The sequence below is a fragment of the Tympanuchus pallidicinctus genome, unplaced genomic scaffold (assembly GCF_026119805.1).
Source record: "Tympanuchus pallidicinctus isolate F22 unplaced genomic scaffold, pur_lepc_1.0 scaffold2, whole genome shotgun sequence".
Lineage (NCBI taxonomy): Eukaryota > Metazoa > Chordata > Aves > Galliformes > Phasianidae > Tympanuchus > Tympanuchus pallidicinctus.
Window position 1 is genome coordinate 16300193 of NW_026294721.1, and position 25932 is coordinate 16326124.

At 37.7% G+C, this 25932-nt stretch overlaps 1 long non-coding RNA gene across 1 annotated transcript; it reads right to left on the reverse strand.

The window, feature by feature from the left end:
• Positions 1–871: 871 nt before the first annotated feature.
• On the reverse strand, positions 872–23598 carry LOC128080436 (uncharacterized). Its single transcript, XR_008206677.1, has 4 exons — positions 23545–23598; positions 20056–20173; positions 18108–18230; positions 872–1622 (listed from the first exon to the last, which is right to left on the reverse strand). It is a non-coding gene; the product is annotated as an uncharacterized LOC128080436 (long non-coding RNA).
• Between the last annotated feature and the right edge of the window lie 2334 nt (positions 23599–25932).

Genomic DNA, 25932 nt, shown 5'->3' on the forward strand with positions numbered 1-25932 from the left:
ACAGCCAGGCAGCAACAGGGCTGGCAAGCAACACTTTCCATTGTATGAGTAGTGTTCAGTAAGAACAGCAAATTGGTAATTGCTATAAAAATAAATAAATGCTATACCGGCAAAGTTAATAAAAGTGACAAAGTGACAAAATAAAATTCTTGATATGATACGGGGGAGATTAAAAATGTCACAAATTCTTGAGAACTTGATTAAAAATATCCTGCCATGAAAAAGGCCATGAATTAATAGGTTGGCCCATGAGGGTAGCTAACAAGGGCTGCTTCTGTCTGTGCTCCAACATGTCCTGGGGTCTTTGAACCACGAATTGCTCAAATTTGACTCCAACATTTATAAACAAAGATTTTGTTCTTCCTTTGCTTTCTTTTCATGGGAAAATCCTGCAGTGTCATAGATGCCTGGGTACCCTTGAAGGGCAGTTTACAGCAGTTCTATATTGGTCCAGAAGCGTGCAGAAAATTGGGGAGCCTATATGACTCTGAAGTTCAGCCTGGAGAAGAGAAGGCTGCGGGGTGACCTCATTGCAGCCTATCAATACCTGAAGGGAACCTACACCCAGGAGGGGAGTAAACTCTTCAAAAGGGCTGACAATAGCAGGACTAGGGGAAATGGATCCAAGTTGAAGGAGGGAAGATTTAGGTTGGATGTTAGGGGGAAGTTCTTCACAAGGAGAGTAGTTAGGCCCTGGAACGGGCTGCCCAGGGAGGTTGTGGATGCCCCGTCCTTGGACGTGTTCAAGGCCAGGTTGGACGGGGTCCTGGGCAACCTGATCTGAATGTGTACGTTTGGTGGCCCTGCTAGGCAGGGGGGTTGGAACTACATGATCCTTGAGGTCCCTTCCAACCCGGGTGATTCTGTGATTCTGTGATTCTGTGAAGTGTTCCCCAGATCTAGTCCTACCTTAGCAAAATGCACTGAGTTAGCCATATCTACATGTAGTACGTAATGAAATTCATACTTGAATGGCAAGTACTTTGCATGCTTTTTTGTAGTATATTACCAATGATGTATTTTCTCATATAGTTATTACTTATTTCTAAAACCTTCATTACACAAGAAGTTAAAAAATAACTTTCTCTTTTTAAAACGTTGATTTGTTTTTCTTGCAGAGAATGTGCTACAAAATGTCGAGGTAAGCATTAGTTAAAGGGCTACTACACCACGCCAGCAGGAGCAATTTACTTCTTATGCATATATTCCTGAACATTTTGTTCCTTTTCTTTTTGTGAATGGGAGCCACTTTCTTAGAGCAGGCGAGGGCCTTCCTCCCCCCGTTCCAGCCCTTTCTTCATCTGCTCAACAGCAGGGACATGTTGAGGGCATGGGCAGTAGAGGTACACACAGCCTGTCTGTGCATTAACAGATACAGCTGCACCAAATAAATGCAGTCTACAGACATTTCAAGCTGAAAACTCAACATTCTCTGCGTGTTAAAACTGCATTAAGCTGTTTAATTGTTTTGTGATTACCAGAGCACTTACCTTGTGAGGATATTAATTAACTAGGCATAAAGAGACCAAGTTTCTCTGTAAGGAGAGAGACTTTTTTTTTTTTTTTTTTTTTTTTTTAAAGTTATTCCAGTTCCTTTTACTTTCCAGCTAAATAGATCTTGCCTGAGAAAGAGAGAAAAAAAAAAAAAAATGGGTCTAAATGCAAATTAACATTACTGTTTAAATATCACAGACCATTTTCTCTGAGCCCAGTTACAATAACTAGTAATTATAAAAATTGCTTGCCTTGGGCTTCTGGCTAAGCCAATGCTAAACTTGTCCTTTTATTAGATCTGTCAAACTGAGTTAATTATCTTTATGATAATAGATGTGCCTTACCTCAAACAAAACAAATACCCTTATAATTAGCTTTTTAGTTAGAATTTTAATTTATTTATAAAGACTGTTTGTTTTGTTTCTTTTTCTGCTTCACAGAGAAGTTTGATTTTTAACAGGTTACTAGTCAGCTTTGTCATTTTTCAGAGAAAACACTCTCTATTTTGACTGAAAGGATCTGTGGTTAACACTGTATCTCCTCAAGCCACTATTGAGCAATGTGAATCTGTGTGTGTGTGTTGGTGTGAAAGACATGCTAAAGGACAAGGGGAAGAAACAAGGCATATTCTTTTAATCCGGAAAGTTCTCTTTGAGCTGACTTTTGAAACAGCACATTAACTGAATTTAATAGTGAAGAGTGCCAGCAAACACTAATCCTAGCTGCATGTTTTCTTTTGAATTCATGTTCTGAAGTCAGAGCTGAACTTCTCTTCAACTACTGAAAATAGAAAGCATAGCCTGGTTTAATATATCTCTGTCTCCACAAAATCCCTTTCAATCTCTCTCTCTTTCTCTCTTCTTTTTTCCCTTCTTATCTTCCTTGTGTATTCTCTGAACCCATCCTGCAAGCCCTCCAAGCAGAGCTCCCAGTAAGAACTGAGGCATGCAGGATGGGATCTATGCTTTATTCAGGATTTCAGATGTATTTCTTCAATAAAGTAAGAAAAATACATCATGCATCAGCAACAACTATTATTTTCTAAACAGGAAAGAAAAAATAAAAGGAAGAGATAAATACTTTTAAATTTAAGTCTGGTGGAAAATGCAGTCTATAGATTAATAAGTTAAGGAACATGGTTAGGAAAAAAGTGCCTTGTCTGTCGTCTTCGTTCTGTCACACTGATAGGATCAAGTTGGACTTCTCAAATAAAACTTTCGTAAATTTTCCAGATCTGAATGTCCCCAGGTAAGTAATGCAGTCCTATCTGGAAACACTGTCAGACGCTCAGCTCATTTATATTTCTACCAGCATTTGAGATGCAAGCATTTGATGAGGTTAACTAAAACTGCTTTATCATGTCTGATTCCCTCCTACTGAAGTAGTTAAACAGGCTTGATATGCAACAAATGTAAGTGGAATGTGAATAAAAATGTGGTAGCAATTACAGTAGGAGGAGACATTACCAATATTTACAAGTTTTTCAATTAATAAAGTAATTTCAAAAGTAAACAGCTTTGCAACCAGATGAACATAAATGCAGCTGTTTGGTAATGAAAAACATGCCCATTGCTATGCACCTTGTATAAGCGTATGAAAGGGAAAAATGGCTCAGTTAAAATCAACATAGATATATCTTTCCACTCTCTATGCACATAAAAGCCACAAAACTTATAAGCACCTCAGAAGTACAGAAAATAATACGTAACAGTAAATACTCAATATCAGAAAAATGTAGTAGTGATAGCTAATATCAAAACAAAGGCAATATATACAAATTTCTGTCTGCAATTTAAAAAAATCTTCATACATTTTTCATAATTCAAAACTCTCTGGTGAAAAAAAATATTTCTGTGGCCACTAACTAAAATTAACGTGATTGAAGGTTATATATATATTTTCCTTACTTTGCGGGGTCTATTTGGCTGGTCTAAGTCATTGTATTTTTGAAAGATAGCAGGAGAAATGAAAGAGAAGGAGAGAATAAAAAAGAAAAGAAAAAGAAAAAAAAGAAATGGAAAAAGAAATAGAAATGGAAATGGAAACTTGAGGGGACTTATAAGTGGGAGGGGGGGGGGGGGCAGCTTTTTCCACAGTCTAATAGAGGTAGGACAAATGGGAATGGATTTAAAAGAGGGGGAATTTAGGTTGGATGTTAGGAAGTAATTCTTCACTTAAAGTCTGGTGAACTGCTGAAACAGGCTGCCCAAAGAAGTTGTGGATATTCCATCCCTGGAGGCACTCAAGGCCAGGTTGAATGTGGCCCTGTTCAACCTGACCTAGTGGATGGCAATCCTGCCCACAGCAGGGGAATGGAGCTTGATGAGCCATGCCATTCTATGATTCTATGAAAAATTTTAGATGTGAGAGATGAAAAGTAAATGAAATATAATGGTCTTGCAACACTCCATTGTAGAAGAAAATTTTCATACTTATCATACTTGCTTGGGTGCAAAATCTTTTGATTAGGAAGACTGATTTTATAACTACTGAGATCCTTCTGTAGTTTTCCATTAGTTCCCTGTAGGTAGCAGGACTACATGTCTGCTTGTTTTTCTGGCAGTAAAGAAGAGACACTCATGGCACATTCTGCTTTTTGGTGAAGCTTAAGCCCCTGAAGCCCTCATACTGATTGCCTATACCTGTTGGTATCCCAACAGAAAAGGCTTCCACTCATGGGAAATCCTAGTTATCTCTGTTGAAGCAGCCAGTACATGGACTGCACCTAGAAAAAAAACATATTTAGAATGGTAAATAAACCCTCACAACCCTAAAAAATCATACCTAAAACTGGCATATTGCTTTTCACTATAGATGAAAAAGACTGATTGTCCCAGAAAGCCATTTGCTGTTAGAAAAAGAAGGTTGATCTCTATTTTTCTAAGTCAAGGTGCAATACCACAACATAAGCCAAATTAAGCTGAGGCTTCTTCAGTCACCTCTCATACCTAGCTCAAAATTTCTTGGTCCTTTGTGTCTGCACTGGTGCTTGTCTGATATTGTATTGAGCTGGTGCAGGGAGCTGAACAAGCAAGTTTTTTTGTGGTTTTTTTTTTGCCAGATTAGTTTTCTGCTAGCTTCACCCTCTGACCCATCTCACTGTGGTGCCGGATGAATACTAGTTCCCCTACAGATGGGAATACGAGGGTAGAAGGGTGTTTTTAGTGGCTTTTGTTCATGGGACAGCAACCCCAGGCACTGATGCTGCATAGCTAGGGTGCATCAGCTGGGTGGTTTTGAATGATTGCTGACATTCTCTTTAGCCAAGCTATTATTTTATCTTCCTGAGAACATTCTTAAGAAAAACTTTGGATCTACATCTTTGTTAAGCAAAATAACAGAAGAGAAAAAAAAAAAAAAAGACAATACTCTAGATAGATCCCAGCTTTCTGTATATCTCTGTTTTTAAGTTGTCCTGATTAGATGGGGTGATTGTCATGTATAAAGGTAATTTAACTTTGGAGTTAAATCACACTGTTGCCGCTGCTGTTTATGCTCACATTAGAGTAAGAAGTCTGAGTTTACTGTGGGCATATGTGTGCTTTCTCGTACTGAAACATACTGTAACACTTCCTGCTCAAGGAACTGATATTTTACATGGAGATACAATAAACACTCTATTGCTATAAAAACATACTTAAGATGTAGATGTTCCATACATAGTACATAATATTAACAGAGATTAAAATATTGTATGTGATTAATCCTAGGCAACACCAGGTAAATAGTAGAGTTTGTTAGGACTGCTCTCAAGTAATCATTATCTTCTCTCCCTCTAAAATTTTCCAAAATTTGAATTAGTCACAATCACCTATGAAATATATGGGTGATCTGGCACAGGAACAGGCTCCCTGGGGCAATCGTCACAGCCCCAAGATGCTAGAATTCAAGAAGCATTTGGACAATGCTCTCAGACATGGGGTTTGAATTTTTGATTGTCCTATATGGATCTGGACTCAATGATCCTTGTGGGTCCCTTCTAGATCAGGATATTCTGTGATTCCGTGTTACAAAATCCAACTGCAAACTAATGATAATTTCTCTATGAACTAATGCAAAAGACCATAAAAGCATCTATCTTTACAATTATGTGACAAATTGCATAAAAACAGAGACCTGTTAATCACCAAAAGGTTATCTTCAGGAAAGGTCAAAGCAGTACTTGACTCTGCTCTGCTCTGTTAGAGCTCATATAGATCCTATACTCTTCTCACAGTCCAATAAGGACAAATACACCACAAAATGGACTGAACAGTGTTAGTCTTTTTTTTTTTTTTTTAATTTTGAGTGACATTTTCATCCCTTGCTATTTCAAAGTGAACTTCAAAATGAATTACAGAAATTTGTTGCGTATTTTCTCTACAATTGGTCCCCTGTGCACCACCAAATATGAATGTTAACTAAACCAATGGGAGAGAAAGTTATTAAAGTTGCAAAGTCAGATCTTCCAAAATTAGGAAATGTCACATTTAAGGCTACAACTTTAACTCAGTCCTTTTGGGCATATGTATTGTGATGGAAGTTTTAATTAGTTTCCACAGGACTACTACTTTGCAGGATGGAAACACAGCACTCATCACTGCTGCTTGCCCATAAAATTCAAGATTATGAAAAACCCTGCTACGCAGGATAAATGTTGTTTCTGAAACATCTGAGGAAATGTAGTGTATATAAATGTGTATATAAATTCTTTGCATTTCTATGTACTGTACATTATTATGAAAGTTACTCTCCTCATGAGATTAATAGTGTCAATTAGGCTGTCAGGGATGAGTGAGTCTGTCATGTGGGCTTTGACAGAATGCTTGGGTTGATTAGCTTCATGCAGATATCATAGCTTAATATTTACATTTGAGTTACTAATGTTTTCACAAATGCTCTTTGAAAATTTTCTGCTCACAGAACTGTATTAATAAATATGATATCTTATAAAAAATATCATATAATATATCTTATAAAAAACAACTCCACATCACTCAAATATGTTAGTTTACATAGGTTTCAGTCATAATTATCAAATCAAAATTAAATCACCATATTGTATTACTATATGAACAGACCAAAACAAAAAACAAACAAAAAAAAAACCATCATTGAGTGATTTTGTTTATGACTGCTGAAGACAAAGCCAGGTTTCTTATTCCTGTGTTTAATTTCTAGAGTGAGTAATATTTAGTGTTTACACTGCTGCAGAAGGGAAAATCTTCCATCCGTAGAGGGAATACATCAGACAGTGTTTTGCTGGCAGACTACATATCGGACTGTGCAGTTGATCAAGCACCTGCAAGCAGGTGAAGGGGCCATAAACCTCTTGGATTCCTTTTGATGCTTCCTATCTGTATGTCTTCCCATAGTGGATCCCTCTTTTTGATCAGCAGTTTCCCAGCTTCGGAAGAGGACAGAGCTGCTATTACGCCTTGCTGAATACTGAATGGGAGCAGGTAAGAGAATGAAGAGTTGTGTTTTTGATGGGCTAGCAGTATTGCTCCTGCATTGCTCTAAAATGCAAACACAGTTCTCATGTACAGACCAGCAGGACCATGAGTGTTTTGTGTTTTTTTCCCCAATTCATAAAAGAGATCTTAAATTTTTAAGAGGATAGTACAATGTGTCAAAGGCAGATTTCCTTCAGAATATCATATATGGCTCTCAGCAGGGCTTTTAGTTTTCGATGATTTTTGTTATATATACCATCTGCTTTCACTGGTGTCCTGACCAAATCTCCTCTTGGATGCTGTTTCAGGGCTGTATATCTTAGACACTGCAAGGTCAGAATTCCAGGCAAGGTATTATCCCTGTGCCAAAAGGTAAACACCTTCTCAATTTTGTTTGTATTCAAATTAACCTCCCTTTGACTTCTAGTCTGGACTGTGAAATTTGGCCCCCACCAGTAGCTCTAATAAAATGAGTGAAAATAAAGTATGAAAATGAACTTACAAATAAATGTACAAAATCTAAGTAACACAACATTAGAAAATCCTGAATGAAATACGTCTTATCCCACGTATAGCTTCCATGATGCCTACCACACAGACTAGGTTTTCAGCTGTTTAGCATGACTTTTGTCCATTCTGTTTCTCTTTCTGGGTCACATGTGCTCTCCAGTGAGACTGCAGAGAGTTCAGGGAGGATAAACTTTCCTGACAGGTTCTTAGAATCGCAATTCAATCCTTACTACTTCTGTATGGGAACTGCTGAATCACGGCCTGAAACTCTGATTGATCACCTGAGGCGAACAGTAAGTCAGCCCTGGGAGCACAGGTGAAGGCAATTCACCTGTGCTGCCGGAAGAGGTGGAGCCTGACTGCACCTCTCCTAGACCCATTTAAGAGCTGACTACCAGTAGGAAAGGATCTCTTCTGGAGATTCCTCCTCTGGAGTTTTGCAGTGGATCCAGGATACAGGTAAGCCTTCTATCTATTTTCTTTATGTTACTATAATCTGCTTTGCCAAACTCTCTTGTTTATTTCATAATTGTAACATCTTTATTTTCATTCATTATATAACTTCCCTACCTCGATCCATCTGTAGCATAAATAAGAATAGCCAATGGACTGATCTAAATCAAAGTCGTAATAGGTTATTGTCCCCCACACCATGATATTGAAGGATATATCATGGGCTTGCTAAGTGAGGATAGGGAAAGGTCAGGGGCTCCTATGTTGGTATTTCACAACATCAAAACCTGCTGTATCATGGATAATAGATCACTGTTATAGAGTAAGTAACAGTAGAGGAAAAGATAAAAAGGATGGCTCAAGATAAATGTATTTAGAAAGAAGAATTTAAAGAAACACCAAGAAAATGGATGAACGACAGAGGTAATCAGGGAGGTAAAGGAGACTAAGCAAATGGTAAAATGAAAATAGTAAGTGAATGACAGAGAGGAAAAATACAATGAAAGTAAAAATTAACATGTAGGATAAGGTGAGATTGTCAGGAACCTTGGATGTTCAGGTAAATATCTTGACTTCATCATATATATTTGTGTTGCAGTCACGCCAGGAGAAAGACTGTGAGCAGTATGGTGGTGCAAGACAAAACATATCATTTGGAACTGAAGGAAAGGCTATACTTAGCTGGTAGATTTGGGGGGGGGGGGGGGGAAAAGGAGGGAAACAACCAATCAGAGAGTATCTCTGAAAAGCTCTTGAACACACTGTCAGAAATATAAACATAACAGGAATCAAATCAAACCATTTTTTTCACAGAAAACCTCTTTTCATTTCTCAGCTATAGGGTCACTAGACAGATGATGGAGGAGAAAAAGGAAGTGTCACGTTAATTACAGTATTACAATATGAAAGAACAAGAGTCTGTGCTGTGAGACAAGTAGAGAGAGCATATACGGAAAGTGGAAAGATCTGAGAATGGGGCTCAACACTTTCTGCTTCACAAACTCTCAGTCCTTCACAAAACAGTAGCCAAGGCAAAGCTCTAGAGAACTGGAGGCTGTAATTGGGTATAAGAATTGAGGGAGTAGCATTCTCTCTTCTTACTCCTTATTGTCAACCCTTGCGTAAAAGCAGAAGATACACAGAAAGGAAAAGAACTATGGCTGCATTAAACCCCACCTTTTCACCACATTTTGTAGGATGTGCAACCTGATATAGGTACAAAGAATGTATCAGTAGAGGATATGTTAAGATATTACAATACAAAATCCCATCTTCCAAGATGAAGAATTGCCTGCAGATTAGTTGAGTACATCTCTATAGATTGAGGAATTTTTCAAGGAAAATAAATGTGAAGTCACTGGATTATAGTTATTTTGAAGCTGGAGGGAAAAATTGAACAGTAAGCCAGTATATTTATATGTACAGAATTGTGGAGAGCAAACAAAACAAAATAAAAATAAAATACTCCTAAGCAGTCAAAACTGCATTGCAAATAAAACCTTATATTAAGAGATACATTTGCAAACTGGGAAAATTAGATGTGAAACTTACAGTAACTGCACATCAAACCATTAAAGAGTAAAAGGTGGTCTATGAAAATCTTGATAACATGATGATTGAGAAAATAATTAGCAAGGACTTCAAGATTTGACCTAATAGTAAAATTTGAATGTCCAGTTTTAAAAATGAAACCCCATGGAAATCATTTTCTCTTGATACATAGATATTCTTCAGTCGAACAGTAAAGGGAGAAATGTGAACATATTAAGGATAGAATATACCATGTAACTATCCCAAAAGGACTTAACTGAGTTTAATTTAGATTAATAGGATACTATATAAATACTTCTTGCTTGTTAAGCACTTTTTATTAAGATTTAACTACTGCCTAATACTTTTCCATCATTCACACTGTAAAAATGTAGAGAGAATAACAATTTCAAATGCAATAAAATTCCATATTCAGAAACAACTAAAGCACTCAAAGCTGGGTTTGTTTTTAAGAGTGTAGAAGTACCATTCATCTTCTAATCCTAGCTTTTTGAAGAACGGTTTAATCTTGTCATATAATCTAGTTCAAACTAGCTGTCTAGGTTTCCTCTGCAGTCAGTGGAAAGCAATAAATACCTCCAATAGTTCATCCATCGTGGAAGAGAAGCGTAGAGTAGGTGGGTTGTGTCAGTCTTTGAAGATGTTTATCTCTCAATTAAAACAAAATCATATAGATGGCAACCTTACACCATACCTTAACCTTTACACAGCTGTAATGAAGTTAGATGATCTTCCTATCACCAAAGAGTTTTTCAAATCTCCAAAATACTAATTACTTCAGTATTAACAAATAATTGTTTGAGTTGGATCTTTAAAAGTTACCTAGTTCAACTCCCCTACAATGAACAGGGACACTTACAGCTAGATCAGAATGCTCAGTGTCACATCCAGCCTGACCTTGAATGTCTCCAGAGATGGGGGATCCACCAATTCTCTGGACAACATTTCTATTGATGCATCCTAGGTTGGATGGTTGAGTCTGGGGACTTTAGAATCTTTGTGTACATTGCTAGCTCATGTCCAGCTTGCTGTCCACCTGTACCTCCATGTCCTTTTCAGCAGGGCTGTGCTCTATCCTTTTGTCCCCTGGCTTGTACTGATAGTGGGGGTTGCCACAACCCAAGCGTAAGATCTTGCCCTTGGATTTGTTGAATCTCACAAGGTTCACCTGGTCCCACTGCTCAAGTTGCACTTATCCATTCAGCATCTGCAGGTGGGATATCAGCTCTCTTAAGCCATCTAGTTGTTTGAGATGATGCAGTCTCTACAGTTTATCCAAATTATTATACTGAAAATACTATTATTCAATAGAAAAAAATATGTTGTATGTCCTAGACTGAGTTATGAAAATGACTGATCACCTCTTTATTTAGATGAGTTACAAACAGCGGGACCTTATTTTTAAAAGCTTATTTCACTCATGGAAAAACATGAAAAAACAAGATATATGGCAAAATTATGAACTGGAGCAGGCAAGCAATGAAAGCTAGAAAGCAAAACACAACTGTTTCAGTACTGAGAGAAATACAAAGGAAAAATGACTGCTATCGGCAGAAATACTTGCCTGTGCACAACTAACTTCCTCAACTTTTATATCTGAACGTTTTTTGCAAAATTAAAGGATGTATTTCACAACAATATTCTGAGATGAAGAACTATTATTTATATGGAGAAAATTGAAGTTCAGAGTGATTAAAGTCTTGAGTCAGAAAAGTATTCATTAGTGTGCTAGTCTTCGTTGTCAATGGGAGCTATAAGCTTCACACACGCTTCGAACTTAATCCAGACTATAATTCTCTTTTCAGTTCTTTGAAGTAGTTAGCAACTAAGATGGATATAAACTGGTATTTAATTGTGTACACTTTATAGCATTTCCATAGGACTTGATTTATTATGTATATAACCCTATTGATTGCATCTTTATTTAACTCCATTAGAGTGCTACTGAGAGTGAATGAATTCCAAACCAGCTTGTTCTTATATTTAAAGTCCTTGCAAGAATAAACTATTTTAATGGTTTTAAAATATGAAATTAATATCCAAAAATGTTTTTATATACCTATGGCTACTTGTTGTCACTTAGAACAGAAAGAATAACTGAAGACAAACAGTAATCATAATATTTCTTTTACAGCAAAAAGTCAATACTTCATGAATTTTCCAAATTCCCTTGTCCCAGTACATAACAGCTGCCAGTCATACACGGTTCCTATGCAAAACTGAGATAGCAACTTATATTTTGACAAATTTACAAAAACATTGTTTTTCTTCTAATTTTACTTATCTGATATCAAAGTATGCACTAAAGTTTACAACAGTTGGTAGAGAAGCAACAAAATCTTAGTCATGCTAGAAGAAAACATAATTAAAATTTCATGGAACAACTGTGCCTGAATAGCTAGATGGTAAGCTCCAGTATTGCAGAAATGAAACATTTTTCAGAAGATGATCCTCACAATTGAATACCTAAGCAATTTGAAACTACTTCAAGCTTTACGACATTCACCTATTGCTCATTTGTTTACTTTCTAATTATTCTGAGTTAGTATTTTTGAAGAATTTAAAATTCTTCAGGCATAACAGGATCTTCCTTACTAATAGGCTAACAGTAAACAGTTAATGTAAAAAAGACAACTTATTTAGAACATGGAAAAATGGAAATAAAATGGTCACAGGAAGGGAAGAAATGTCCACAAAGCCATGTTAGACCATTGTAATCAACATGAACAAAATGAAAGCCTGTAAGACTTGTACAGCTCCAAAAACCACGGCTATTCTTTTTACATACGTCCATCTATGTTTAGGCATTACCCTATTGTTTATTGTTAAGGTCTGCTTTTATCTGCTGAATTTTGGTTATCTCTTTCTAGTCCTACAAATGTCAGTGAATACAGTGAACAGGAGATGATGAAAGCTCAGAATCTTTTGCAATCTTCAACATCAAAATGTTGTAATCACCATTTTTACTAAGGCTCACTTCTTTGCTCAATACATTAAGGGTGTGTGCTTTAATCTTAGCACTTTTGGTTTGTGACAGAGTTCAGCAAACCACAGTATCCTCAATTCAACACCACCCACCGTTTCTATCCATTTTGTACTGTCAGAAGCACATCAAGAAGCCTCTGAGTGTAATCACATCAAAATCGATTTTCATGGCTGAGAGAAAAATAATGGAAATTTCTCTAATGTAGAAAATGTATGTGTTCCTTTTGGTTAACCAAAATAGACTATATATCAGGACTGTCAAAATTAAGTTTTCTTGATTCAGTGCTCTTCCCCAGACTTGTATACAAATTACAAGATCTCACAGAATGTCTTTAACATAATTTTCTGTTGGACTGTCTCAATGTGCTTCTGAAAAATGAACAGTCTACTGAAGTGATAGAGTGCAGATCATTCCCCAGAACAGATCCACAAGTGAATTACTCCTGAGGTTTCAAACACAATCCCTGAATCTAAACTGAAATGGGCAGCCAGGACTTCATATTTGCATGAAGCCTCATGTTGTTACTGACTCCCAGCTACTGCATGAAGCCTGCTGCAGAATAGAAGTCACACATGAAATTGTGGGTCACCCCTCTGCATGTATTGCCTCTTAAGAAACATGAGACTTTCTCTGCAATATTGTACAAGTTAAGCTCAACAAAATTTTCAAGAACAATTTGGTATGCTGCAGAACAAACGGATCTTCTCAAGTACAATTATTTTTCATTATTTGACCACGTTCTTTCTATAAGACGTTTAGTTGTTTTCTATTTGAAATCTGCTGCTCATATATGATTGGCCTTTATTTCTTTTAGACAGGCCTGAAATGTTGAAGTGAATGTATGTTAGCCCACTTGTAGACATTCTGTGAGGAGCCATAGACACAGGAATTAAATAGTTGATGTTACTTCTGGGGGATTTCTTAGAATTAGGTGCCAGAGAAAAGACTAACAGAAGTAATAGCTAGGTACAGGTTTCTGGGAGATAGCAAAGATATTTTCTGTGGAAATCCATAGGAGTCTTCTGAAGGTAACTACAGATGGCTATAAATATTTATAAACTAAAAACAACTATGGCAGTGACCAACATTCTTAAAATGGGATTAGTTCACTAGTCTTGAAATGTGCTTTTTCTGGTACATACGGAAAAAAAATGGGAGTGGCAGGTTTTGCTTTATAAAGGCCTTGGTTAGTGTTGTTTGTGGGTTTTTTTTGTTTTGTTTTAAGATAATATAGTCTGAATGAAACTACTTGTCACGGATTAAAATTTTGATCAGAAAACTCTACCCAGAATCGGAGAATGATAGAAACATTTCTGCTGAAAAGAACCTTTAAAATCATCAAGTCTAACCAACAACTTGCACTACCAAGTCCACCACTAAACCATGTCCCTAAGCACTACCTATACCCTTTTCTTTAAGGGTATCGGAATGTATCAGCTGAGGTTCTGCAATAGTTGTTCTGGATACTGGAATTCAAACAATAGAGTAGAGAATATGCTTATTAAATTTGCTGCTGACACAAACCAGAGACAGACTGCATACACATTTGGAGACAGAACTAGAAATCAAAATGTTTTTCACAAATTGAAGGAAAAGTCTGAAAAACATATAGCGGCTGTTTAGTAAGTGTGAAGTTTTAATGATAAGTAGGAATTAGCAGCTGCATAATAGAAGAATGAGCAGCTGATTGGCTTAGAAACAGTTCAAGAGGGCATAGGGATCTACAAGCTGAACCTGAGCAGTAACATCAAACTGATATGAAGATGGTTAATAAGATGCACGAGTGCATAAACAAAAATTTAACAGCAAGACACGGGGAATAGTCCTTACTGTCTACCTTGTCCTGGTAAAGTTTAATTAAAATTACATGTCTTGATTTGGATACAGTGCTTCAGCAGAAACTGAATCATTTGGAGAGACTTCCAGAGCACAATGCACAGAGCACTAGGAAATACAGTCTAACAGGGAAGATTGAAAGACTGAGTTATTTAGCTTGAGAAAAACTGTCAGGACATCTGACAAGGCTGTTGCACAGTGGAATGGAACAATAAATACTCTGTGGTAGGTCACAGGTTTAGACAAGATGATCTTAAATTACAACACACGAGATTCAAGTTGCAATTTTAGGAATGATTCTCTAAATATAAGGCGATGAATCACTGAGGAGACGATGGTGCTTCCACTTTTGGGGATCCTTCAGGACAGGCTGAGCAAGAATGGCACAGATTTAGAGATTTCATCTGTAACCAAAGAGGTGGACCAGATTGAGCTTTTTCCAGCTCTATTTTGTATGAGATTATGACTGTGCATTTAAGTGTCTGTGCACAGATTCTTGGACAGGTCTAACCAATTAACTTGATCATGATGGTATGCACCATTTCTTTACGATAGAAGCACCTGAAAAAAAACATCAAGCAGTGTTGTCTGCTCCTGCAGTTCAACATTAGCTCAGCTCCTGAACTTGTACAATGACAAGAAATCCTTTCTTCTCATGTGGAGGAATGAAAGTAAATTTCCAATCTTGCCTTTGTGAAGGAGAATGTGAAAACCTGACTCCAAATGGCTTAAAACATCAGATGACAAAGAAAAAGGGACAATGTTTCTACATCATTAGATTCCCATGGCTTGAGGAGGGGCCTGACTCATGGTTTTTTCAATGGTGTTGGCGTTAATGGTAATAGGCTAATTTGAATAGACAAATTTAGAAATTGATATTCCTGAACTTCCTATTATGGAGAAGGCAATACTGCCTGAACAGCAGGTCTATTTCAGGAAATTAAAACCTCCTCGTATCCTTTCAGATGACTTGATCGTTTCTACATTTCAGTCAATGTTACACAGGGGACATAGCACAATGCTTAACGTAGTAGCAGAAAATTCACCTAGTAGAGAATTGTGAAGGCACAGTGTATCTGCTGAAAGACTCTCCAGCTGGGAGCAGACATAATGGGGGCACAAGGAATTCATTCTTGGGCAATCTCTGTTGGGAAGCTGTTGCCTCAAATTAACAGTATTTCTCCCACAGGGAGATCTAGGTAGAAATTGCATGCAGAAGAACAGCTTTCTACTGCACCAAGCACGACCAGACATCTGCATTTTCAAAGGACTGGCAAGTTGAAATACGTTGTAGAATTTAACATGAGATTTCTTTGATGGAGTTTCTGCCTACAGAAACAAAGAGAACACAAAACTATCTCCAAAATCTCATTCTCCTAAATACTCCTTTATTATAAAACATATTTTCTCTCTTCTACAGTCTATGCCCTTATCGAAACATAGAATGACAGAATTGCAGGGTTTGGAAGGAGTCTTGAGAGATTCATGGATTGAAAAGTTGTAGGTAAGATTTTTATGATTCTGTAGCTTCTGTCTTCCAGCACTTCCCTCATTAGGATCTAGGAGAAATGTCATGCATGTTTTACAAAGCTCTGATGATATTACGGTTGTGGATAAGGTGTACATAAGTGCTATTTAGGCTTGGTTGGCCTTGGTAAGCTTTCAAGAACATCAGAGCTGTTGTATGGGAGATCTTCTCTCCACTTTTGGAAACTTAAGAAGTGGGTAACAGACAACATGGGGATGTCTTGAGTACTGCCATTTCTATGTCCAACACTTGTTTTTCTTCTGTACCTTTAAAAACCTCAATACAATAAAAGTTTTTTATTGTCCTTCTGATAATCCAAACTTCTCCAAGGACCCCAGCTGAGACAACCTTTCCATTTTGCTACTCTTACTCCATCTACTATCAGTATGGCCAGAAGCTTCCCTTGCCAAGCAATAACTCTCCTGCAGCTTCCATAGTGATCGTTTGTTGCTTGAACATCTCAGTTCACCAAAGAGCAAGAGGATCTCTATAGCATTCAGGAAAGAAAGGGAAGGAGAGATGTTTAATGGAGCAAAGAAGTCCTGCATACCTACACTGTCTCTTAGCTTAATACCTTCCAGAAACATCTGTGATTCAAATTCCTGACAGTGAAAGTACAACAGTGGGAGCTTTGGCTCCACAGCTGCAGGGTGAAAAGTTCTTCCTGGAAATCCTTGGAGCACAGTATTGAGCTCCCCAAGCTGGATTTAACCCAGTGAATGTAAGCCCTAAAGTTGTATCTGAAAAGGAGGATCCTCCTTGCAAGTGTTAACAACAGTTATAATGATCCATATGTAAAGAGCAGAGACCACAGAGAAAAATCTATTACTGTTGCTGAAAAAAAAAACCCACCAAAAATAAAAAACATAGCAACTCATGAGAGTTTTACTTTTATTATTCATGTTGCTATTAGGAGTTGCATTATTACTAGATCCTGGCTGGCACAGATGGCTGCTACGCTTTGAGGTCTGCTTTAGTCATGTTTTTAGCTGCTTTTTTCTGCAGATTTTATAGGGTTTTGGTTGATTTTAGCTTCCTTCATTTGCTTGATAATTGTTTTGTTTTTTGTTCTAGTTTTTACTTAATTAGCAGGAATATGTTCATGTTTATAGGGTGCTTTATTCACTCTTTTTGAACTTGTGGTAACCAGAATCAGCAATGCAATTACACCTTCTGTTGTTTGCATGGGCTGGCTCAGGCCAGATGCTTTGATGGTGGCAGCAGTCTTCCTGGAATATCAGTACCAGTTTGTTGGCACTGCTGAACAGTTATTTCTCACCTTTTGGTAACTTTCCCCTTCACAAAGCATCTTTCTCAGCAGCACTTCCATTTGTTGTTAAAAAGCAAGGGGAAACTCTCATGTGAATGATTTTCTTACCCTGAGCTGCTTGTTTAAACCACTGCATAAAAACTGTTGAGGTTTTTTGCTTCCGAGGCTCCTCTTCTTCAGATTCATCTTGGTCATTATCACCACTGCTACTAATTTTTGCTCATCTAACAGATTATCCACATGCAGTATCTTTCCATTTCCTCATGCCTTACAATCACTCCCTTCTTAATAAAGACAAGCAGCAAGAACAGGTTATTTGCACTACTGTACCCAGTCAGCTTTTGTTGTAGATGCGACTGAGAAGAACCAACTGATTTTTACCGTCTATTAGGTAGAAGCTCAGGCTCCATTATAAACAGCCATGTAGTTTACCCCAGCTACATCTTCACAGCACCTTTATAGAAGATGTGAGTGTGTGTTTAAGCAGGGCCTGCTGTCATCTGAATGAAAGAACATGAGGCAGGAGGGGAGGTGCAGTATGGTCCCATATTGATCCTGGTCTGCAGGACCATTACTTGGCCACTGACAGCAGAGACAGACAAGCTATACCTGCTAGATCTGAAGCACACTGCTCAGCCTCCTTACAGGTGTCCACACATTTGCATGCCATACGTTGATTTTCAGTGGTCTCCCTCAGTCCTGCTCTTTAACTGATAAATGGGTGGCCTACTGGTTAAGATGATTCACAAAAAGCATTATGTCCCGCCCATGGTTGCTGCAACTCTTCTCTCCCTTCCTCTAAATATCACCATCCATTTAGGCAAAGAAAAGTTTTGAAATATGTTTTGGGAGGGAAAGCTTCATTTTGCTGAAAAAATGGCTGCTTCTCAGGCATGTTTTAAAAATTTAGTTTTGGAAACCTATGGGTCTCAGGTCTACCACTGCAGGAGGCAAGTAATTAATTAACACTGTCTCAATGCCATAACATAGCTTTCAGTATTATAACCAAAGGGAAAATGTTATGAATAAGATGCACTAACTTACAGGAATTGGCTCCTAATCTTCTGCCATAGGATTTGGGTAAGTGCCTTTAAAGTCCATAAGAGTTGTTTGCATGCTGCAGCAAGGGACCAGGTTCCCCAGCTTTTATCTGCTCTTCACATTAGCCTGAGTGAAAGTCATACAAAATTATAACCCCAGCTCCGGATGCCCCCATAATTTGGATCTGGCTGGGAATGTGGGATCTCAGGCCCATCTCTAATTACAACAGACAAATTATTGGATAATTTCTTCTGCTTTATCTTTGCAATCCACTGGAGCAGTTAATTTCTCCAAAAGCAGGCACTTCCTTTCTTATTAGAAATTCCTTTTTGACTTTTTTAATACAAGTCTGTTATTATTAAACATGCACACACATTCACACACACCCCAAAATTTTTGCTGATTAGGCATTATATAACTGGTACCTAACATAAAGTGAGATGTTTAACAGAAAGTTGGCCTTAGACACTAGAAGGTTTGCCACTTCAAGGAAGCAGTCTTAGCTGATTTCTTCTCCTTATCTTTTTTAAATTTTGTTTTAATAACTACAGCCAAAATTTGAAGAGTAGAACAAGTACAATATCAATCTATATGCTTCTACAGTAAAGAGTCATTGGACAGAAAGCTGAAAGAGGAAAGGAGTGGTGGCAATGTATTTGGATATCCATTTGGGAAGCAAATTACTTGTTCATGCTCTTGCAGCTTTTGTTTCTTTCCTGCTAACAATGAAAGTGAGATACTCAGCAACTACTTAATCAGATATTTATATTAACTTTTCTTCCCTTTTTGGATATTTTTTCCCATCCAGTACATGTCTACTACTAGACACTTTTTTCTATAACCCAACTGAAAGTAATTTCAGCCATCTATTTAGGGTTGTAAAAACAGATCCAGGAGTTACAGAAAGTTTACAGTTCACATAGATGAAATTAAAACAGGAACAGGATTTTCAATAGATGGAAGCTTAGTTTGTGGTTCTGCAGTTACTCAATCATGGCTGGACACAAAGCTCTGGATTCTTGTTTCTTTCCCATATTGCCTTCATGCTCTGGTTCCTCTGTCACACACGCACACACAAGTTGAAATCATATTTTCACAAAAAAATTACATATAATTATCCTTTGGTTTGTATTGATTGAGCATTGCATTATTCAGTTTGAAGTTAGTAACCCCAGGGGATTGCCCTGAGACTTCTAGGTAAGTAACAAATGCACCTACAAATTCTGAAGCTGTTAATTGTAATTCCTGCTACTAAATCAGCAGTATTACTTAGGAAATCCTGGCCTCTTGGATTAGCTGCAGAACAGCATGCTTCTCAGTTGCATAATATTTTGGAAATGTACGCTTCATTGAAGCGTCATTGATTTTCAACTAAAGTGAAGATGCCCTCATTTAATGCTTTCTTAAGAGAATTACAAAGGATGCTGGAGAGGGTTTGGACAAAGTCATTATTAATTGTACATCACAAAATTGGGATTTATATATTTTTAATGCAGAAATTCTTTACAGTTCCTAAATCAAAACACTGTTCTGAAATTATGTCTAATTTTATAAATGGAAAGATTCTATTTTTATTCAAGACTTTTAAATTCCTTTGCTTTGTTCAACAAACCCCTGCACTTTCTGTGAGAGGATTGCTGACTGCTTTGTCAGCAAGACCAATGATATTCAATCTTTGATTTCTGATTCATTTGCTTCTTCCTTCCCTTTGATGAATGGAATAAATGTCTAGCTTTCTCCTCTCCTTTCAAAAAAATTTCTCTCGCCTCTCACTTCCTTAGTAGCGAGACCGTTTCATGTGAAACATTCTGCCTGTCTTTTTAGACTATCTCCTCCTCTTCACTGAGCTCAGAGCTGTGTAAGTACTTTACGATCATGCATTAGAGAAAACATGATTTTCTCTCCCTTCTGTTGTTGGCTCTGGTGTTAGGGAATCAGTTTTGCTTCTGACCTTGATGCCCACTGGCTTTCCCTTGTCTGCTTTTTCATGCATTCATGTTGGCATTGCTCTCGGAGGTGACCAAATCCATCTCCACTCCAGTAGCAAACGAGTAAGAAAGTCAAACATCCTGAAATACATGCATATAAAGGATGCTGTGAGATTATGAAGGTAATTTTGAAATGGACAGTTAGGATCAATTGATCAGGATGTTAGTCTATGAGCTTCAGTGAGCCCTACAGAATCAAGGCACAGCTTAACTACAAGCAGTGACAGACAGCTGACAGGCACCACTCAAATTTGAACAAAGCTAATCAAGAATGGAATGTTCTTTACCCATCTAACTACTGTCCTGAGTTGAAGAGGCAAAGAGCCTACAGATGTTCAGACTTGGCCCCATGACAACCATCTACGTGACTCCAGCTGCCATACTGCACCTGCAACTTTCCTCATGGAATTTTGGATGGGACAAGGGAACTCCTAAGTCACTAACTGCCAGTATTTGGCATTAAAGTGGTACCAAAGGTATCTGAGCCTGCTCAGTTGCCACAATGCCCTTTAGTCTCAAACCCAAGATCCTGAATCTGTGATTTATTAACATTTCAGGAAGTTCCAGCCATACTTTCACACTTGGTATTATACAAACTTCAGAAAAAGGCACATCCTTACTGCCTAAATATAATTTAAACCAAAATAGAGCAAATCACAAATGAAAAAGGATGGACTACTAGAATCCTAGCACATGGCTAAAATATGTTAAAAGTAAAGTTCATCTGAGTATGAGGATTATACTATATTTTGTTTAACTTGATGCTAAAGGTTTAGGTAACAAAGATCTCGGTCCTGTGAAGTCCTGACTAGTATACTTAGTCACTTTGAAAAAGCATGACTGCTTCCTCTGAAATGCAAAGTACAGTCATCTACAACCTACCTCAGTAAGTGTTACCCTCAGTATGAGAAAAAGCTTGCCTCATCTAACTGAAAAGATCTTAAAATCATAGAATCACAAGGTTGGAAAGGACCTACAAGATCATCCAGTCCAACCTTCCTCCCATTACCATTGCTACCACAAGCCAATAAACTATATCTCATAGCTCCTCATCCAGATGCCTCTTGAACACTGCCAGGGACAGCAACTCCACCACCTCTGTGGACAGGTCATTCCAGTGCCTGACCACTCTCTGAGAGAAAAAGTTTTTCCTTATGTCTAATCTAAACCTCCTCTGGTGCAACTTGTAGCCACTTTCTCAGGTCCTATTTGTTGCCAGGGAGAAGATACCAAACCCTTCCTCATCACAACCTCCCTTCAGAAAGTTGTAGAGTGCAATAAGGTCTCCTCTGAGCCTCCTCTTCTCCAGACTAAACAATCCCAGCTCGCTCAGTCTGTCCTTATAAAGGTTGTGTTCCAGACCCCTCACCAATTTCGTTGCCCTTCTCTGGACACATTCCAGGGACTCTTGCCAGATTCAGGTTTTGCACCCTCTCTGAACAAGTGAGAAGTGCAAAGATCTTTTGGGCATGCACTTCACTAGACAATGCAGATAAGTTCCATGCACAGTTTTTGCACTAAGACTCTCTCACTAGTAGGATAGTATCCTTCTGAAAAAACTCTATTTAATTGGGTATACAGAAATGCAAAGGAATATGTACCCAGAGACCTGCAGGTGAAGCCGAGATCACAGGTGTGTCATAACTGTGCAGAAGCTTTTATAAAGATCTCTGCAATGTGAGGAAAAAAAAAAAAAAAAAAAAAAAAATCAAAATATTGATTGCAAGATTTGATCAGTTGCTCTTTTCAGGAGAAATTTCAATCTGATTCCTCATGTTATTGATTTTTTTCTTGCTCTTTGAGTAATTATTTTTAGTTATTCTTAGCTGATTGCCTCACTTTGAACTAGTATCAGATATCAGATTGGAAGAGTTTTATTTAAATGTGAGAAAATATTAGATTTAAGAAGGATTAGAAAGTCAGATCTGAAAGAGAAAGCTGATGCGCGTCCTTCCGAGGAAGAAAAGAAAAAGAAGCACTTTCTAATTCCTAATATGGCAAGGAAGGCCACACAAGGGTGAAAAAAAGTAGAATGGGCTTTATTATGTTCAGAGGTGAAAGATAACTGCCCTGATTTCAGCTGGGACAGAGTTCATTTTCTTCATATTAACTGGTATGATACTATGATTTGGTTTTAGGAAAAAAACAGCATGATAACCTTGATGCAAAGACTAAAGAGTCTTTGCTGAGCAGCACTGTACAGAGTCAAGTAGACATCAGTCTTTCAGCTTCTAAACAATCCTGCCAGCAAGGATCTGGGGGTACAAATAGCTGGGAGCAGACGGAACCAGGACAGCTGATCTAAACTAGCCAAAGGAATCTTCCATACCGTACAACCAAAATCTACCAAGACATACAAAATATACACATACCAAAAACCATAAAAACAGGGAGTAGCCCAGGGGGCTGCAGCTGCTCAAACACTGGTTTAGCATTTGTCAGTGGTGGTGGAACAACTGCTTTGCACATCACTTTCTTTGCATATACATATATATATACATATATACACACACACCCCTAATTATTATTATCATAATTATTATTCCTCTCTTCCTTTTCTCAGTAAACAGTTTTCATCTCAACCCATGTTGAAATTTTTTTTTCCCCAATTCTCTCCCCCATCCCACTGGGAGTGTGCGAGTGAGCAAGAAGTTGTTTAGCTACTTCCTGGGTTAAGCCACAACAATAACTTGTCACATCTTTGATTCATGGTGTGCTTTATAGAGCTACTTACCTAGATATTGTTTCTAAATATAGTCAGAACATTTGTAAATATATAACACATCCTTATTGCAACAGATTTTTTTTTTATGATTCAGCAAAATGTTCAGTAATGTTCCAAGTTCCCAGATATATCAATAAAGGCTGGTAAGTGCACAAACAAGCTTAAATGCTTCCTGATCTTTACTCCGTTAAGAATGACTAAATTCAAAACCTACTGATATCTTCAAAAGCCACTGCAGTTTAGGATCAAGGACACCAAACACAGGTCATTGTTAATTGACTGAAAGCACAAGTACTGCTTTACAAGCAGTGAAATTTCACCTGTGTATATAGTTCTTCTCCCCTTTTCTCCCCTTGTAATAAATTAATATTAGTATTTTTTGAAAGTGATAAAAATCTCAGCTTTTTTTTTTGTTACCCTAGTACTTATGCAGAACTTGTTGACATCACATATAGCTACTTGGATGGATCCAAATAAGCTTTTTTTTCAAACCTCATCCCAAAATACAAAACCAGAAAAACATTGAATGAAATATTCAGCTTCTGCTTAGACAGCCTGTGTGTTTCAGGTACATCACAAACTATTGCAGAGAAGACTTACAATACTATAATGTGACAGAAGGAACAGCATTAATAGTGAAGAAGCACAATCCTAGGCTACAGCAAATAAAAACAAGCCTAAATGAAGGAGTCATACACCCATAAACAAAGCAAGAAAAACTACCCACCTTTAGAAGACCCCCAATAGGCAGGAATCTCCAGTAGATTGCTCTCGTTTCCACTGCCAACCCTTAAATGAGGTCTGGGAAGAGGTGCATCCTGGCTCCACCCCTCCCAGTCACTCAGGTGCATTGCTTGCACCTGAGTTCTGCTGGGTTGATCCTGCCTTCCCACCAGGTGCTCAGTGACTGGTTCAGGCCATGACTTAGCATTTCTGCTACAATGCTCTAGCTTATTTTTTTCCATAGAAAACAATGATATTCATCAAAGAAGTTAATCATATTAAACACATGCATAGGTTTCCTCTTAAGGTAATTGTAGTGTACTACATTTATGGAATATTTGATACCATAAAATAAAGTGGCATGGTTTTAAGACCTCTGGGGTAGTATAGGGAGAAGATCCACTCTTCAAAGAACTTACACATTCATATGTAAAATATTGTTTCATTGCAGAATGTTGTACAAGAAAGCATAAGAAAGATGTGGAGCTGTTGGAATACATCCAGAGGAAGACCACAAAGATTATCAGGGGGTTGAAACAACACTCATATAAGAAAAAACTGAAAGAGCTGGGATTGTTCCAGTTGGACAAGATAAGGCTCTGAGGAGACCCCACTGCGGCCTTCCAGTACTTGAGTGGAGCTATAAGCAGGAAGGGGACTGAAATTTTACAGAGATATATAGTGATAGGACAAGGAGAAATGGCTTGAAACTAAAAGAGAAGAGACTTAGCTTATACATTGGCAAGAAATTCTTTACTCAGAAGGTGATGAGGTACTAGCACAGTCTGCCAGAGAAGCTGTTGATGTCCCATCTCTGAAGGTGTTCAAGACCAGGCTGAATGGTGCCCTGGCCATTCTGATCTGGTGGAAGGTGTCCCTGCCCATGACATAGGAGTTGGAACTAAATGATATTTGGGGTCCCTTCCAACATAAGCTGTTCTGTTCTTCCGTGATTCTATGTAACAGTGAGTAATCCAGATTCACTGCCTAATGTGTACACAAACGGAGGATAATTTCTGTACCTTTTCTTCCCATGTGAAGCATTGAGGTAAAAAGAAACAGAAAGTTGGCAGTAATTAACAAAAAAAATGTAGATTATTTTGATAAATGATAACTTAGTTTCTCAGCAAAAAGGTTGTAGGCAGTTGGTAGAGAAATAGTCTCATAAGTATTTCCAAATATTTATACTTTATCTGCTTAAAACTTTAGGCATTTTTTACATTACTATGAAATTTGAAAATTTCAATGTAGAGATTTTCTGGAATCACGGAATCACAGAAGAAGAGACTGGAATATGACTTCAGAGAAAACCTAGTGCAACTAATAAGGATGGAGTTTCCATAGACTCTCTGATCCTCTGATCAAATTGCTCTAGTAGTTGACAACCGTTCCGAATAAATAGATAAATTCTTTATACCTAATGACAATTTCCCTTTTTGCAGTTTGCATCTAATGCCTTTTGCACCAACTATAGTCCATGAAGAGTCTTCCTCCATCTTCTCGACTCCCTCCCATACTGGCTGAAGAGAGCCCTCTGCATTCTCTTCTTAAGGCCAAACAAACCCAGCTGCCAATCCCTCTGTCAAAAATTCAGTTCCCAGAACAACTTCACTCGAGAACTCTTCCCTTCATGGTTATGAGGACAAAGGATGATGAAGTATTATTTCAGGATGGCACAACTAGAATTTCTTAAATGATGTTACAGAAACTGACAAACACGGCTGTGTTAGAGGAAAAAAAATCTAAGATTATGTTCTTCTGATTAATTACAGAACTGGGAAAAATAGCTCTTTGAAGAAGATTTAAGATATTTGCTTGCAGAAGCATTACTCAGAGCTAGCTTTATTTTTTAAGGACGCAATTCTTCTGTCAGTCTGTAATACGATACTGTGACTAGGTAATATATCTTCAGACTTTACAGACTCCTGACCTGACAACTCTTTGACACAGTAGATCTTAATAGATCCGTCTGCATTAATTCTAACTAATGAGCAGATGAATAGTTAATTAAAAATGCTCCACATAGGCTTTGGCACACTAGACCATTACAGCTTCACTGTGGTTCCTGCTTTCTAATAGATGCAGAGAACTTGCACTTTTTCATTAGAACATAATGGCTCAAAAAGCTCCATTACAGTTTACCAGACCATTCATCTATGAACTAAACAGTATTTAAATATTTCTTCATTTGATTTACTGTGGTGTGTGATCTCCTGTGCCTTCACTGAATTCATATAGAAAGAGCCATTATGTCATTTCTTTAGTCACTGATCTAGCAGATCATTAAGAAGTTTTTTGTACCATAGGCATTAAGCTTAAAGGGCTTGATTTTTTCCTAGTGTTCTGACTGCTGGTTTTCTACAGAGGGGGGAAGCCCTTTGTAATGGATGGT